This window comes from Dipodomys merriami, unplaced genomic scaffold (assembly GCF_024711535.1).
Source record: "Dipodomys merriami isolate MVZ:Mamm:240054 unplaced genomic scaffold, mDipMer1.0.p SCAF_731, whole genome shotgun sequence".
Lineage (NCBI taxonomy): Eukaryota > Metazoa > Chordata > Mammalia > Rodentia > Heteromyidae > Dipodomys > Dipodomys merriami.
Genome location: NW_027206326.1, coordinates 342,441 through 362,193, shown reverse-complemented (window position 1 = coordinate 362,193; position 19,753 = coordinate 342,441).

Below are 19,753 nucleotides of genomic sequence, written 5' to 3'. Positions count from 1 at the left end.
CTCACAAATGGGGCAATGCCATTCTTTCTGATGGAGGCATAGAATTCCATCGTGTATATATACCACATTTTCTTGATCCATTCATCTACTGAGGAGCATCTGTGTTGGTTCCATATCTTAGCTATGGTAAATAATGCTGCAATAAACATAGTTGTGTTGATAGCTTTAGTATGGTCTTGTTTCTGATCATTCGGGTAAATTTCCCAAATTGAGTCAAAGGGGAGCTCTATGTGGAGTCTTTTGAGGAACCTCCATACTACTTTACAAAGTGCTTGAACAAGTTTACACAACCACAGACAATGCAGTAAGCTTGGACAGTTTTAAATTAGCTACCAACATATTCTTTTTATATGTTTTTATTGTAAAAATATTGTACGGAGGGGTTACAGTTACATGAATAAGGTAGTGAGTACATTTCCTATCCAGAATTGTTACCCCCTCCTTTGTTTTTGCCCCTACCATCCCTTCCCTCCCCAATTCCACAACTCCTCCCACCCCCTTCCAAAGTTGTAAAGTTCATTTTTAACATAGTGTCTTGTACATCTCATTGTTACAATGGGTCAAGCTCTTTCCTTACTTCAGCATTTTATTTCCTTCCCCTTCCCAAATTAGAAAAAATGTATATACAAGATGCAGGGCACTGGAATCAAGTACAGATTTTTTTTTCTGCAAAAATACTATAGGATGAGAGCAAAAACATACCTTGAACAAAGGTTCTATTGGCTTTCTCTGCAGAATATGTGTAAAGCCTGCAAATGAATCCAAGATATCCTCAACCCACAGACTCACAAATCATGTAAAATTTGACTCATATTCTATACTACATTGTTTAGAGATGAGTGTGTGTGTGTGTGTGTGTGTGTGTGTGTGTGTGTGTGTGTGTGTGTGTGTGTGTGCGCGCGCGCGCGCAGGTATTCGGGATTGAATTAGGATCTAGGCACTGCACTTTTGCGTCTTTAGTCAAGAGTGATACTCTCACTTGAGACACTGGTCCACTTCTGGAATTTTTTTAAATAAGTTTTTTTTTAATTGTGAGAACACTGTACAGAGGAGGGGTTGCAGTTACATGAGCAAGGTAATGAGTATATTGCTTCTGAATCATTGTTGTCTCCTCCTTTTTTTTCCCCCTACCATCCCTTCCCTCCCACTTCCACAACTACACTCTCCCGTTCCCCCCGACCTAAATTGTAAAGTTTGTTTTTCCACCTAAATTGTAAAGTTTGTTTTTCCCTCCCACTTCCACAACTACACTCTCCCGTTCCCCCCACCTAAATTGTAATGTTTGTTTTCCCTGTTTTCTTGTACATCTCATTGTTGCAATGGGTCAACCTATATCCCTGTTTAAACAATTTGTTTTTCCCTTCCCCTATACAAATTATACCAACATCAAATACAGTGAAAACAGGGGTTATACCATAGGGGAGGGACATACAAAGCAACAAAGAAATCACATGGTACCTTATAAATACATTAGAAGCAATAGCAAACAAGAAAAAAAAACACAATTGTGTCCTTATCTTGGCATTCATTTCCCTTAACATAATCTTATCTGACCTTTTTCTGCTTGTCTCAGACATATTCTAGTTGTTGCAAATAAGGGAAACCACTTGTGGCTTTGTGCTGGTTCATTGGAGATGAGTCTCATAGACATTTCTGTACAGGTTGGCTTTGAGCTGAAATCCTCACATCTCCACCTCCTGACAGGTATTATAGACATGTGTACTTTACTGTTGCTCACATTTGCTACTGATAAATTTAATCCCAAGCACTGTATTTTAGCTATGAACTTCAGAAACAAAATTTTCTGGCTTTATTAAAATTTAAAATGAAATGTGCCTGCTTTTTTCTTTCTAAATAAATGTGCCTGCTTTTTTTTTCTTTTAAGAAATCCTTTATGGGGCTGGGCAGGTGGCTCAGTGGTAGAGCTCTTGCCTTGCATGCATGAGGTCCTGGGTTCGATTCCTCAGCACCACATAAGTAAAAAGAAAAAAGCCTGAATTGGCGCTGTGGCTCAAGTGGTAGAGCCCAGGCTCAGAGTTCAGGCCCCACAACAAGCCCCCCCCCAAAAGAAATCCTTTATATGCTTTAATTCTTATTTAGAAAGAACTTGGCTTCAGAAAGATTAATGAGAATTTTAAAATTTACCACCCAGCTTAAGAAATAAAGCTTGCATGAACACAGTCTTAGACTTCTTAAATCTAAAAGTATTCTCCAACTTGAATTTTTTCTGTCAGCTTTTACAACAAGGAAAGGAAATTGTTCCAAAGAATTATGACACTTGATACTTATTTGGCAAAAGTAGAGCATGACAATAGTAAAATACGGTTATTTTAAGGGGTTTGAAGCAAAGGAATACTTTGAATCTCCATAGTCTATTCAGATAGAATTTTAGAGACTTGGCATGGTCTTGGAGACACAGCGTTTGTAGGCATCCTTGAAGGACATATGTTCATGTCTGAAGTGTTGGATTCTTAAGGATGCCCAAGACAAAATTTAGTATCAAAAATCTGTGAACACAGAAAAAATAAGGAAATAACAAGGAGCACAAATCTGGAGATGAAATCTCTTACAGGACTTTGAATATATTAGAGAAAGTACAGAGAAAGACCAAGGTAGGCTGGCCAGCTTCGTATTTCCCAGATTTCCCTCTGTGTTTGATAAGAATGATTTTGTCTTAATATCACCTGCTTCAAGAGGTATTTATTATTGCTGTTGTTGTAGTTCTTGTTATTATTATTTGTGACATGGCTAAACTGCATGTTTTGCATGTATGTAGATTTTAATCTCACGGAAATTTCTTTGGTACTGGAATCTTCATAGTTAATTGGCTCAAAATTATATCATTTAGAAGGAGCCTAGTTATAGGAAATGTACTCATTACCATATTCATGTAACTGTAAACCCTCTGTACAGTATCTTTGCAATAAAATATATACCAAATAAAAAGAAGTAGCTTAATATAATATGCCTAATTTCCTTAATAAATAAGAATGTTTGGACAAGGAGATAATCATTGAAAATAATTCAGAACAGAAAAATGATAGTAATCTAGAATTCAAGGAAAAGGAAGGCCACAACAGACCCTTTTAATACAGCCTAGAGCAAGAAGTAATCTTTACTTTTGTAGCTCCCAAAATTGTGAAAAAAAAAAACCTATCATCCATCTATCTGACTGTCTGTCTGTCCTTCTCCATCTGCTTTTCTTTTTTTTTAATTTTATTTTATTTGTGAACATACTGTACAGAGGAGTTACAATTACATGAGCAGGATAATGCGTACATTTCTTACCAAGCATTGCAGCCTCTTCCTTTGTTTACCCTTCACATCCCTTCCCAGCCTCCCCCCCTCCCACCCAATCCCAAACCTTCTCCTTCTCTCCCTTACCCCCCCCCCGCACTGACATTGCAAGCAGAAAAGGTCAGATAATGTGATGTCAGGAAAATGAACCCTTAGATGTGTATTTTAATGTTTTTTTTCTTTCGTGCATGTGTTTCTAACGCATTTATAAGATTATCTCTTTGTTGCTTTGTATGTCCCTCCCCCACAGTATAACCCCTGCTTTCACTATATTTGATGTCAGTATAACTTGTGGAGGAGATGGGGAAAAACCAGTTGTTTAAGGATACAGGTGGACCTGTTGCAACAATGAGAAGTACAAGTTGTCATGTCCATCTGCTTTTCTATATAACATCTATCTGATTTAGTTTAGGAAGTAGAATCATTAGCTTTATGCATGTTAAGTTCACTGAGCTACAGTCCCAGCCCAATTTCTGTAATCAGAGTTTCTGTTTGACTTCCTTACTGCACCTTTAGGGAATGGATACATGTGTGGGTCTTTCCCTTAGTACTAACTAGCAATAAGCAATAATAAGCCATAAACAATATAACACTATGTATTACTAGAAATAATGGAGCTCTCTTAGAATGCATAAATTTTATGCTTATCTAAGTATAATATGTTATAAAATAACTGTATAAGCATAATAAGCAGATATTTTATGTATCCTTTATTAGCACATGTTTCCGGAGGGAATATTTCCTGAAACCAGGCTGCATTGCCAGCTACACCTGACTAAATTTAGCTGGAGATCACAACAGATTATCTTCTTATCCCTCTACTTGCTTATCAATATATGGTTGTTATAGTCTAAACAATAATTAGAGGGCTAAATGCAAGATTCTTCATTGCTGAGTGCAGTCGGTAAATTTTCCTCTGATATACTGTAAACATTCAGTATGCATTTATATATCTTTTATAAATTCAGGAGAATTTTTGTTCTATTGTTTTCATTTTCTTTATGCCTTCTAAAACCAAGGTGAAACTTTGTCTTTCATTACTTTACCATTATCTTTTTCCTTAATATTCTAGTGTGTTCGATTGTTATCTTTATCTTTCCTGGTTTGGGCTTTATTTCTGAATTTTTGACTAATATCTGTCATTTTCTAAGTCATATAACTATGCTTTCTGTTTGCCCATCCCTTTTCTTTCATGTGACTTTCTCAGTAAGCTTGCACTTTGCCCAGAGTGGCAAAATATTCCAATGCTTGTTTCATGTATGTTGTAAGATCTTCTCAGTTTTCATCCCATTATCAACTGTTACTTGTTTTGCGGGAATCTCTAGCACTTTAAAATATTATCGCTGTATGAATCCTATAATTTCTGTTTCTTTTAAAAATATCCACTGAGGAGAAATTGCTTTACTCAGATTTTGTAATTATAGTCTATTTGGAGAAGGACAAGGGAAAGAATTTTCCACAGGTTGTTTATATTTCTCTTTTGGTCGGTATTTTCATTTCTGAATATTTATTTTTTATTTTTTCCAAAAAACTGGGATACTCAAAAACGGAGATAAAAGCTGAGACTTTTAACAAGTGGAAAATCCTTCCCTTCCATCTCTCTCTGGTGCTGTCTCTCTGTTCACATTTCTCTCTCTCTCTGTCTCTGTCTGTCTGTCTGTCTGTCTGTCTGTCTGTCTGTCTGTCTGTCTGTCCGTCTCTCTTTCTCTCTCATTCTTACCTCTTATTCGTTGTTCTCCCTTGTCTCCTTCCTGAAAACATGTGTTGTATCCAAATATTCACTTTTTTCTCATTTCTTAAATGCTTTTGATTCATTGTGGCTACATATTCAGTACATATGGCTCAGCTTGAGTCTGGATTTGTATACAATTTCCTCATTATATATTTGTTAATTTTAGTTGACAAATTAAAAATATGTATATTAAGTGATATATGCATATGTTGTACAAAGATTCAATAAAGATCATTATTTAACCAATATATTACTTTTTATCTTTCCATCTATCATCTATCTTATTTATTTGTTGCCTGATAGACACATACTCTGGTTCTTTTGTTCAGCTATTCTGAATATTACTAATATAAACATGACTGTTCAGTTGTGTCTCTATTGAATGCTTACTTATATTCCTTTGGATACATACCTGGGAGTTTTATAGCAAGATATATAGCAGTTTTAGTCTTTTGAAGACTCTTCATACTGTTTTTCACAATGGCTGCACTGACTTATATTTTATTCACCTCACATTAGTGCTGCTTGTTTTCTTAATGATTGCCATTCTGATTGTAGTGAGATGGAATATCTTTATCATTTCAATTTTTTATGACAAAGGATGTTGAGGTTTTTTTCTGTTTATTGGCCACATATGCTTCATTGAGAATTGTCTGATCATTTATTTTGTCCAGCTACAAACTGGATTCTTTTCTTCAGTTTTCAGTTGGTTTGAAATTTTTTAAAGTATAGTCCTTTACTTGACAAATAGCTAGAAAACATTTTCTTTATTTTATAGATTTTCCTTAGATTTGAATCCTTATTTGCTTTGATGTCCAGAAATTGTTTAATTTGATGCAAAAGCATTTTCAATTTTTGCTCTTATTTCTTGAGCAATTTGCATTCCTTTCAGAAAGGAGTCTCAAATTTAACTACCTATTTACACATTTTAAAATAGCCATGCATAGTCATACATGTCTTAATGACAACTACTCAGAAGGGAAAATCAGGATGATTATGACTGGAGACTATTTCAAAGTTAATGATACTATCTAATAGACAAAATTAAACAAAAGTACTGCTGATTTGTTTCAAGTGGTAGAGTGCAAGAGAAAGACATTATCACAATGAAAGAAAAGGAGGAGAAAGTGGAGGAGGAGGAAGTAGAGAATGAAGAGGAGGAGGTGAAAGAAGGAAAAACCACAATAGTCTACTATAACTAGAATTGCCTTATTCTTCAATTAAGCGAATTCCCTTATTTTTGAATTCTGTATATCATCATGTGTTCAATAGTATCTTCAATAAAAATTTCTTTCCCTAAACTTCAAGATTTTTATGGAATCCAGTTTTCTTTCTCTTTTTAAATAAATCCTCCATTGTCTCTTCAAATAATTTATCACATATATTGTTTTCATTACTCTCAACATATAAATATGTCTCTCTCATTTACATATCTGTACACATTTATTTTTAATATAGTTTATCTTTTTGTATTTTAAGAATAATACTTAATCTATACTCCATTCTTCAAATATGGAAGCCAGTCATCTATCTGGTTACTTTTTATGAACTTCATGTACAGGTTCAGAAGACAATCAGTCTTTCTTCATTAGTAGGTCATTTTGAGATTAATGGTATCACTCTCTATGAATCACCTATTATTAATAAAAATTATATTGATAAAATAGTAACCTGAAGGGATTCATCAGGGCCCATGCATTCGAAGAACCAACGTTGAATATTCTAATAATGTCAAAAGATCGAAACTGAGGAATGAAAAATGAGGAATGTTTGGAATGTTTATACCTGAGTTTTAAAATGAAAAAATGTACATGAATTGTGATACTAATATTGTAGAAACTTTGTGAAAAATTTGGCCAGGTTCTTATGAATTTTTATGTTAAATCTATTAGAGAACCCAGGAAAGATTTAAAGAAATACAACTTGTGCATACAATACGAATGTGTAATTAAGCATTTATAAATATATGTATGACTACATATGTGTAGATATATGTAGAAATGTTTCCTATAATAGCTAATCACTATAATATATTGTTATAAATTTATTTTAACTACTGGAACTAATATTTTGATTTCAGAGGTTTGTATTATTATAATAATACTTGCTTCACTATCAAGGTTTTATCATTTCATTGTCATTCTTAAATACCTTATTACAACTTTTTAATATTGCTAAGTGTGAAGGCCTTGAAAATCTAATATTTCATGTTTTTGTTACTGTCTGTCATGATGGCTGAATTCTTATTAGTGGGAAATCTTTTGAAAAAGTTTGTTTCAGTTGTGTTGAAGGAAACTTTAAAACATGGCTGCAAACATCCACCTTCTATCATGGCCATACAATGATCATGTTCTAACAGAACCAATATATGTTAAAACTTCAATAAAGCAAAGGATGTATAGATATTTAGAATGTAAATTATATATATATATGTATATATATATATATATATATATATATATATATATATATATATATATATATAATTTGCTTGTGGCTAGGTCAGTGATTCTACATCCTACATCCTTTGCTTAATATTTTACATTTTTAACCCAGAGCTCAAAATAAAAAAAGACAAAAAACTCAAAACCAACTACTCTTTTCTTATTTTCCTGGTGGTAAGAATGTTCTTTACCCATGTGTTCTTTCAGTGTGCACGACTTATTTGATCGAATTTTAATGTAGGGGTCTGAATTGGTGCTCTTTCCTACACTTCAACATGTGCTTGATTTTCAGCTCAGCCTCTTTTGCTGGGCTTCGAATTTGCCCTGTTTTTATGGTATAATTCAATCAGTATATGAAAGTATGTTTTATGAATATATCAAGAATGTAGAATATTTTTACATTTCAATTCTTTCAAAAGATTATTTATATGAATGTAAAACACAAAATGCAACAGTCTGCCATTTTCCTAATCTGGATTTTAGAAGAGTCTTATTCTTCACATCATATTCTCCCAAATTGCCCTTGCAGTCAGTAGAGTGTGCTTAGCAGCTGTAGTCGGTCTGGGCATGAACACCAATCTGATTTGGCTAATAGACTGTGAACAAGCTTATACACTAGATCCAAGCAAACACTTTAAATGTATTGGAAAGGTTTGGCTATTCCTTCATCTTGAGCCCTAGAAGAGATAATATGTAGAAAAACTAGAGCTGTTTCAGCTGACAAGTGAAGTTTCTGTAAATACAAGCAAAAAGTAATTTTTTGCTGTTAGCTGCAATTGATTTGTGTTTCCTTGTTGCCATAGCAAAGAATGACAGATCAAGCAGAGTGATTTTCATTTCCCTTTGGTACTTATTCCTCTTGTACTGATAAGATTCAGACTCTGCTTTCATGAAAGTTTCCATTATTTAAAGCAGCCTTTTCAAATAATTTTTCAAATAATTTTCTGTGCTCCTAAATCGGAGACTTCTGGCACTTGCCAAACTACTTTGCCCATAATTATAATAATGGTCTCTTTTAATTAAAAACGACTTAATTGTATGTCATTTTTACATGATCTCCTATGTTTTATCCACTGAAGGAAAGGTATAATATACTCTTATGTCATTCATATGGTGCATGGTAAAAATATGGAAGGTTTTCCCTAACTTTTAAATCTAAAATGAAAACAAAATCCATTAGCTAAATTCACCCAAGATATTTCAAATAATCTGGCTTCTCCAGTGGACAACGAGGGCAAAGGATTCTCTTTGTTTTTCTTTGTTTAGTTCAGCTTAACATTTGTCAGCCTTGCTGATCTTTTAGAAGATAGACTGTTTTGTTGATTGATTCATTCTTACTTGATCTCCATTTAATTGATTTCTGCCCTAATATTTAATTATTTCTTTCCAACTACTCATTTGTGGATTGGAATGTTCATTTGAATTGTGTTTAGCTAATTATACAATAAGTTTTCAATTAACATGCCAGTTTATGACTACAATATCTCTTGACTAATGTTATCCTTCAATAGTTCAACCCTATCTCTCTTAGTTCCATTTTCACATATGAACAGACCAATGCCCAAATAGCTTCAAATAAACTATTAGGTTGATTTCTCTATTTATTTAAGGTGCATGTGTGGTTGTTTGTGGTTGATCATTTTCTTATGTAGGTATTTATAGACATAAACATTTTTTTTAAATTACTGACTTTTACATTCCCAAAGGTTCCTGTATTTTTTAAGATTTTTATGGCCTAATACATGATCTGTTTTGTAGAAAGTTCCATCGATGACTAGAAAAATGTGTAATCTTCTACAGTTGGGTGAAATACTGTTTAAGGCATTTTATCCATGGCATTGTTTAGTTCTGAGATAAACTTGTTGACTTCTGGTTTGGATCTTTGTTTATTGATAAGATGTAAGTTAGCATTCATTAAACGCACTTGAACAACTCATTATTAGTATAGTGCTTTTCATCATAGTTAAGCTACAGAAGCAGCCAAGATGCCCTAAAACTGATGAATGGATGAATGATAGGAATATAAGATGGGCTCTGTTGGTTGGTGCGTGCCAGTGGATGGGAAAAGAAGGATGTAGGCAAGAATAGGTGAAGAAGGATGAATATAGTCAAAATACTTTACATACTTGTATGCAAACAGAGCATTGATACTTGTTAAAATGGGTTTAATGAGCAAATTATGAAGGACAATGATAGAGGAAGTGGATTTGATCAGGATACACTGGACACATGACAGAAAGTAGCATAATTAAGCCCATTTGTATCCATAATATATGCTAATAAACAGGGAAACAATAGACAATAGAGTATCATTCAGCTCTAAAGAAGGAAATTATGTGATTTTCAGGAAAATGAATGAAACTGGAGATCATTATGTTAATCAAAGGAGGCCAGCTTCAGAGGGGCAAATATGAAATGCTTTGTCTTATATGTATTGAAATGATATACATTTAAACAGATATATACATACACACATTATACATTCTTATATGCATATATATATAAACACACACACACACCCATAACAGAGAGAGGATAGAGAGAAAGAGGGAGAATTTGATTTTAATATTGGGATTGTTTGTGGAGACAAGTGAAGAGAAGGAAAGAGAATGAAGAAGGCTGAAAGATATTGAAATACATGTTTGTGTACAGTTATGAGTAGAATTAAAAATAAATAATAAAGTGAAGGAATATACATTATCATTATATCAAGAAAAATAAAATTATCCTGAAGTGAGGAGCACATCTTCTGTGATCTTTCTGTGCTACAGAGACCCAGATATAATCCATTTCAATCAAACTGAATGAAACAAACACATAACAAAATGTGGAACTAAAAAAGGGACTGTATTACAGGCACACTAAGAACAAGCCCTCAACCATCTTCCCCCAAGTGACTGATATAGCCGTAGTTGGTATAGCCTCACTACTAGTAACCTCTCATTAAAAATAATGCCAGATGGAATTTTTCAGTTTGCTTTGTTCAGAACCTAATCAATAATCTTAAATTTGTACCAAGATTCTATATCTTGAAATCAATGGGGAAAAAAGTATTAAGATTCAGTATCTTTCGTGACTCTCTAGGCTTCTTCTGGAATTGAATATCTACATAATGAAGTTTGGTCATTATGAGCAAGATCTAAATTCCATTCAGGAATATAACACTAGGTGTAAGAATTCAAAGCCAACTAACAATTCATTAAATTTAAGAACTGAAAAATTTCAGTTCCTGTGAATTTAACAAGTTATTTGGCGGGGGGGAAATTAACTGAACAGGAAGATTGCATACAGCAGCTGCTGCATTACTAGTGGAGGTATATTTATTGATTTAGGACTTTCTTAAACACCTGTATTAACTTGGTGAGAAAAAGTAGAGTTTTAGAGTTGTGGTATATACATTTCATTAGATAAAGTATTGCAATAAATTTTGTACAAACCATTACGGTATACAAATAACTTGGATAAATAAAAATTACACAAAACTATAGAAAATTTTCCCCAGCTTTCAATGCATAATTATAGATAAAGTGAACAAAATTTTCATTTATTTTTGCTTGTGATCTTCTACCCTACTTTAGTAATGTATAATTTTATTGTTATTTTTAAGGTGTGCACAGAGGAGTTATCATTTCATAAGTCAGCATATGCCTTTTCCTCTAGTTTTAAAAAATGTTTCTAATAGATCAAAATAACTTTTAGTATTTGTTTTACTATATGGTGATGACATGAACCTTCAGAGAACATAATATCCCTAATTCAGAACAATTACAAAGTAGATATTATAGTGGAATGAATAATTTGAAACAGAAAACTGAATTTACTGTAATATATGTTCTCTGAGTCTTCTCTTGGGCTAAAATAGGAATAATGTGCCAATGGAAGGTAGTGAAAAAAAGGAATAGTTAAAAAATGCTCATCTGGAGGTGATTGATGAAGATTAAAAATGAAACAAAATGATATCTCTGACAGTATTATTCACCACAGTTTCCATGTCAAAAAGAAATATGGGAAAAGAATGAGCAATATATGAAGCATGAATAGAAATCAGCCAAAACAAATATTCAACAAGAGAACAAATGGAACATGAAACACCCCGTCCTTAGTCTATGAGAAATAATAATTGAGAAGGTGTGTTCTCAGATGCACTGTGATAAATCCTGCATATAGAACGGGATCATCATGCAACAGAAATAAAACCCAGTATTCTGGGATAGGAAAGCTTTAGACATGATGATAAAACCAAATGATTTATTTATAACTTGAACAAGCAAAATATTCCTGAATTCATTCATGTATTACAACAAAAATGAAAACCATCATAGATTTTTAGGTTTATCAATATATATTATTGAATAGTATGCAGGAAAAGTTTACACACATCTTATGAATTCTATAATATGTGTATTTTTACAACATACAATTGATACAGACTTTAATTGTGACTCATGAGTTTATACTTAATATAAAATATTTTTTAGTTTTAAGAGACAAAGTTCTGATTATAAGTATCTAAATAACTGTTTTTTTTTTATTCCTTTCTCTAAGTTTTACTTTTGCAAGTGCTTACACATTTGAGTTAACTGAATAAAGTGTTTATTCAACTGAATAGAATACTAGCAGGAAGAAGAGGATACATCCTCAGTGGACAAGAATGTCAGGAAGAGGGCGCTGTGGTTAGAGGTGAAATAGGGATGTGTGGGCAGATTGAGTCTAGTAGGTATATTGAGTGCAACTGTGAAATAGGTACTATAGTTGGATGCTTGTTGTCTCCAAAAGAAAATTGAAACCCAAATTCATATTTCTTAAAATTAAAGACCCAGAAAAAAGTATTTTTCAAGACATATGGGCCTATATATGGGCCTATATATGGGCCCATATATATATACATATATATATATATTATATATTTTTATATAAATATATATATATAAATATATATATTATATATATAAATATATAAATATATATATTTATATATATATTATATATATATATATAATGCTTTGAAATAATATTCCTTATCAGATCCTTTAATGTAATTTTAGGAGAATAATTATAATTTCAATAAATTATTAAGTATTATACATCTATAATATCTATAATTTATCATTACAATTGTTTAAAATTGGAGCATGATGGTACATAAACTTTTATACAAGATGCTAAGACATGAGAATTATAATGAGGTCAGCTTACACTACATAACAACTTTCTGTCTCAAAATTACCAAAATGATGATGATAATGATGATGATGAGGAGGAGGAGGAGGTGGAGGAGGATGATAAAACATTAGCAACAATAACACTTCTATATATATACTTTACAATTTTATATTATTTTAAAAGTCTAAGGCAGAAAGTTTTGTTTTAGGGTCAAAATATATACACATTTATAATAAATAGAGTTATGCTCTAATATTCTTAGTGATCTAAAACAAAATGGCATACTACACATATTATAAATTATGGAAATAAGGAGTTCCGGGAAGATGGCAGAGGAGAAGCTGGAATCTGAACAAGCTCTCGCATAGAAAGCAGTTTTAGAGTTCCAGTTAACAGTCCTAAGCCAGAGAATCACACCAAGTGTGCCATCACAGGACAGAGAGTTAGACAAGAGAGGGGAAGCCAAGGAAACACATCAGCTGCCGCTGCGGCGGCAGGGTCGTGGCGGCGACCACCGCCGCGGTGTCATACCTGAGACACAGAGAGTCCAGGACGAAGGAGCCAGATGCAGCGGACGAGCGGATCCTACTCAACACCAACAAGAACCGACAAGGAGCGGACATCTTCATCCTGCTGTTTGCAGACCAGAGACGACCCAGGATCCAAGACTCGGCGTGAGTACAAGCCCGAAGTCCTCACTCCTTCTCAGGGAGCACAGGAGGGAAGGCCACCCCTCCACCCCCAACACCGGTGATCTCCATCTGGGATGGAGATCCTCCGACAAAGCTCGGAGGAGCTGCTAGCTCCAGCTCAGGCCTTGGAATAAAACGAGTCATTTAGCAGGTCACAAGAACTTAATGGCGAAGTGACCTGCCAGACTCAGCTCCATCCAGGGAAAAGTCACCCAGCTCAGGCGCCAGCCATTGGAGTGCCTTGCCTCACTGGGTAACCAGAGCCAGAGGCTGCCCCTCCCTCTAGCAGCCACCACAATCAATTGAACAACAGAAACCCTGAGAATGGATCCAGGCTGGGCGCTGTGAGCTTTATCACAAAATAGCCCCAGGGAAAAGCTACTGTTTGTTGAAAGGCCTCAACTCTACCCAGAACCTAGCCTCATCACCACATCACCCTCTTTTGTGATTCTCAAAGCAGATCACCCTTCCAGAAAACTAACCTGGGAGGGGGATCTCAAAATCTTGGGTAAAGCAGAGCATTTTTCTGCCTCTTCCAACCAACCGACTTAAGAAACCAATCAAGCCACAGGACCTCAAGCTGACCAGAGACTCCAACAAGAGACTGGTTACAGACAAAAGGGAGATACAGGATTCTTCCCACTCCTCCCCGCCCCCATAAAAATCTAAAGACTTTTTTTTCTTTTTTTTTTCTTCTTCTTCTTTTCTTTTTTTTTTTTTGCTTGTTTTTTGTTTTTTGTTACCTTATATATATATATATATATATATATATATATATAAATTTTTTTCCCTTCTAAAACTTTTATTAATCTTTAATTTTTGCCTCTTCTGAAAAAATAATTGTTTTCCAGTAACTTTTTTTTTCTCATCTTATAATTTTTATTTTAGGAATATATGAATGAGCGTTTTCCTTTCTTTTCTTGTCTTCTTTCTCTTTTTCTTTCTTTCTTAATTATCTTTTTGTTTTTTGTCTAGCTCTACTGAACTGATCTTTTCTTCTCCCTTTCCCATCCTTAAAGTTTTTCACATCTCCTCTATGTCCCTCCCATTCTCTTAACATATTCACATTCCTCTCTAAATAGACGGTCTTTTAACCTCTATAATAACATTAATTTTTACGTTTCTATGTTTTTTTCTGGTCTCTCTTCATTCCTCTTTCCGTCTCTTCTTTTTCTCTCTCTCTCTACTTGCATCATACCCAACCCATTTCCTGCATTGTGATTAGGACATAGTTAACTCTCCCTGTGCTTCCCCACACCAATCTATTCCTATTTTTTACCCACATCTCTCCCTAACCCTAATAATTTCTGGTTTTCCAAATGCTTTTCTGCAGTTCAAAGTCCTTTAACATATAGTTGTTTGATGTTGAATAGATGTATCTGTTGAACTAGATTGTATCTGTAGACTATTGACTGTACAAACACAAACTTTGGTTGATGGTTGCCTTAAGATAGTGTTCTAGCACAAAACTGTTGCAATCTTCATCTCAAATGGGCCGAGTAAGCCGGAAAAACACAAGAAAAATGGCAAATTCGGGTATCTCAATTCCCAATCTTAATAATCAGGGATTAGAACAGATAAAGAATAATCCAGAGGAGAGTTCCCAAATAGCTCTACAAACACTAATCGCAAACATGATAAATGAGAAGTTTGACAATGTACAAAGGACCCTGTATGAGATTGATAGGGAGAGAGAGGAGGCATCCCAGAAGTTTACACAGGAATATCATAAGCGTGAGGAAGCTACTCAAAAACTGATACAGGATTTGCGTGAACAACTTGAGAATACTCAAAGAGAAAGGGAGGAATGGCGTGAGCAGGCAGAGAACACTCAAAGAGAACTGCAGGAATCCCACGAATGGGAAGAAAGGGAACTGCAGGAATCCCATAGACGGGAGGAAGCTAATCAAAGCGTAATTCAGGAATTGAGAGACCAGGTAGAGAATACACAAAGATCACTAAAGGCATTCATGTAATCCATTAACAAAGAGCTGAAGGAAGTCAGGGAGACCACAAAGCGAATGCTGAATGGAACCCAACAGAAGGAATGCGAGTCCAAAGAAACCATAATCAATAAACTAAGTGATTTGAGAACAAACATTGAACACCAAATTAAGGAAGTAAAGAAATTCATACAAGACCTAAAACAGAGCTTCAACAAAGAACTTGAAGTCATCAAAGCTGACCAATTAGAACGAAAAGAGATAAAAAACAAAGTAGAGAGTCTTGACAGCAGGTTAGACCATGCAGAAGATCGAATCTCAGGGATTGAAGACAGCCTAGATATTATAGAGAAAGAACATACAACCATCCAAGACAAGTCCAAGAAATATGATAGGTCTATCCAACACCTGGAAGACACCATCAGAAGGCCCAATCTAAGGATAATGGGTGTAGAGGAGCACCTAGAATCAGAAGTTAATGGCCTAGGAAATTGGTTTAACAGGATCCTAGCAGAGAACTTCCTAAACATACAAAAAGATAGGCCTATTCAGATACAAGAAGCTTTTAGAACCCCAAATAGACCAGACCAGAATAGGATATCCCACCGTCACATTATAATCAACACAGGATCAACCCAGACAAAGGAAAAGATCCTTAAAGCTGTCAAGGAGAAAAGATTAATCAGCTATAAAGGGAAACCAATTAGAATCACCTCAGATTTCTCAGCAGAGACAATCAAAGCAAGAAGAGCCTGGAATGATGTATGCCATGCCCTAAAAACAAACAACTATCAACCAAGAATACTGTACACAGCTAAACTCTCCTTCATAACTGAAGGCCAAATAAAAACCATCCATAACAAAGAAAAATTGAAACAATACATCTCCACCAAACCATCCCTACAAAAGATTCTTAAAGATGTCCTACACATAGAAAACCAACAAGACCGCAACAAACCAAGAAACTGCACCCAAACTGAGAATCCAAGAACCTTAGGAAGAACCCTGTTTTCACAGCCCCCAAGAAGGGGGATAAGATGGCAGGAACTCCCAAATACCTCTCAGTCCTATCTCTTAACGTTAACGGACTGAACTCTCCAATTAAGTGACATAGACTGTCTAGTTGGATTAAAAAACAAGACACTTCTATCTGCTGTCTGCAGGAATCACATGTTGCCCGTAAAAACAAACACATTTTCAATGTTAAAGGCTGGAACAAAATCTACCAAGCAAACGGCCCTCATAAACAGGAGGGAGTTGCAATCCTAATATCAGATAAAATAGACTTCAAATTAAAATTCGTGAGAAGAGATAAAGAAGGTCGCTACATACTAATTAAAGGATCTCTCCTTCAGGAGGATATTACAATTCTAAATATCTATTCGCCAAACAATGGAGCACCCAAATTTATCAAAGAAACACTACTTTCCCTCAAATCCCATATAGATCCAAAGACATTAATTTTTGGGGATTTTAACACACCACTCTCCCCACTAGATAGATCAACTCAGCAAAAACTCAACAGAGAAACCGCAGATCTAAAGAGCTGCATAGATCAACTAGACTTAACAGACATTTACCGAACATTTCACCCAGCAGCATCAGAATACACGTTCTTCTCCGCAGCACATGGAACGTTTTCTAAAATAGACCACATTTTAGGCCACAAAGCAAACTTGTCTAAATTCAGAAACACTGAATTTATACCTTGCATTCTCTCTGACCACAAGGAAATAAAATTAGAACTCAACACCAAAAGCCACCAAACAAAGTCCGGTATCACATGGAGGCTGAACAACACACTGTTGAATCATGAGTGGGTCATGGAAGAGATTAGAAAGGAAATTCAAATGTTCATGCTATTCAACAAAAATGAACACACAAATTACCATCTCCTCTGGGACACAGCAAAGGCAGTACTCAGAGGCAAGTTTATAGCTCTGAGCACCTACATCAACAAATTGGAGAGATCGGAAACTAACAATTTAATAACACATCTAAACCTCCTTGAAAAAGAGCAGCAAGATAAACCCCAATCCAGTAGATGGAAAGAAATAATCAAAATTAAATCAGAATTAAATGAATTGGAATCCAAAGAAAACTATAGAAAGAATCAACAAAACAAAGAGTTGGTTCTTTGAAAAACTTAAAAAAATTGACAGACCCTTAGCAAACCTTATCAGAAAAAGTAGAGAACACACCCAAATTAATAAACTCAGAGATGAGAATGGAAACATCACCACGGAAACAACCAAGATTCAGAACATTATAAGGGAATACGTCTCAAAACTTTATGCAAATAAGTTTGAGAACTTGACAGAAATCTACCTTTTACTAGCAAATATTGACATGTCAAAACTAAACCAAGATGAGTTAAACCATCTTAACTGTCCCATATCAAGCATTGAAATAGAAACAGCAATAAGAGACCTCCCAGCTAAGAAAAGTCCAGGACCAGATGGTTTTACAGCGGAATTTTACAAGGCCTTCAAAGCAGAGCTCACACCAATTCTCCTCCAAATCTTCAATGAAATTGAAAGAGAAAGCTCACTACCGAACACATTCTATGAAGCCATTATAACCCTCATCCCAAAACCAGGCAGGGACTCATCAAAGAAAGAGAACTATAGACCCATTTCTTTGATGAACATTGATGCAAACCTTTCAACAAAATTTTGGCCCATCGACTTCAACAATTCATCCAAAAAAATCAAACACCATGATCAAACAGGATTCATTTCAGGGATGCAAAGCTGGTTCAATATACGCAAATCAATTAATATTATTCATCACATCAACAGGATCAAGGATAAGAAACACTTGGTTATCTCAATAGATGCAGAAAAAGCATTCGACAAGATCCACCACCCCTTTATGATGAAGGTTCTGGAAAAATTACGAACCCATGGATCATTCCTCAATAAAATAAAGGCTGTATATGACAAACCTACAGCCAGCATTATAGTTAATGTTGAAGAACTAAAGCCATTTCCTCTTAACTCAGGAACAAGACAAGGATATCCACTCTCTCCACTTCTCTTCAATCTAGTATTAGAATGCCTAGCTACAGCAATAAGACAAGATGCAGACATAAAGGGGATCCAAATAGGGAAAGAAGAAATAAAACTCTCCCTATTTGCAGATGACATGATCTTGTATTTAAAGAATCCCATAGACTCCACTCCCAAATTACTCAAGCTGATTCAAAACTTTGGCAAAGTAGCAGGTTATAAAATTAACCCCGAAAATCAATGGCTTTTCTATATGCCAACAATGAGAAAAGTGTGGCTGAAATTAGGAAAGCAACTCCATTTGTAATAGCCCCACAAAAAATAAAATACCTAGGAATTAACTTAACCAAAGAAGTGAAGGACCTCTATGATGAAAACTTTAAAATCTTGAGAAAGGAAATCAACACAGAACTTAAAAAATGGCAAAACCTCCCATGCTCCTGGATTGGCAAGATTAACATCGTGAAAATGGCAATACTTCCCAAAGCTATCTACAAATTCAACGCAATACCTATCAAAATTCCACCCTCATTCTTCACGGAAATAGAAGAGGAAATCCAAAAATTCATATCAACTATAAAAGACCCCGAATAGCAAAAACACTCCTCAACGGAAAGAACACTGCTGGAGGAATATCAATACCAAATTTCAAACTCTACTATAAAGCCATAGTAATCAAAACAGCTTGGTATTGGCATAAGAACAGACCTCAGGACCAATGGAATAGAATTGAAAACCCAGAAATGAACTTACAGACCTATAGCCATCTAATCTTTGATAAGGAAGCTAAAACAATAGAATGGAAGAAAGACAGCCTCTTCAGTAAATGGTGCTGGCAAAACTGGTTAACTACTTGTAGAAAACTAAAGCTAGATGCTTATATATCACCCTGCACCAGAATCAACTCCAGATGAATCAAAGACCTTGAACTCAAAGCAGACACTCTGAAAACATTACAGGATGGAATAGGAGATACCCTAGGTCTCCTTGGCTCAGGCCGAAATTTTCTGAATAGAGACCCGGAAGCACAACAAATCAAAGAAAGGTTGGACAAATGGGATTGCATAAAGTTGCAGAGCTTCTGCAGGGCAAATGACATAGCTAGCAAGATCAATAGAAAGCCCACCGATTGGGCGAAGATCTTTACTAGCCATACAACGGACAAGGGTCTCATATCTAAAATATACTTGGACCTCAGAAAATTAAACCACCGAACAACAAATCCTCAAAGAAACAACTGCTCAATAAATAAGTGGGCGAAAGACTTAAAGAGAAGCTTCTCTGAAGAAGAAAGAAGGATGGCCAATAGACACATGAAGAAATGTTCAACATCCCTAGCCATAAAAGAAATGCAAATCAAAACAACGTTGAGATATCACCTCACTCCAGTTAGAACAGCAAAAATCAAGAATTCTTACAACAACAGATGCTGGAGGGGATGTGGACAGAAAGGAACCTTACTTCATTGTTG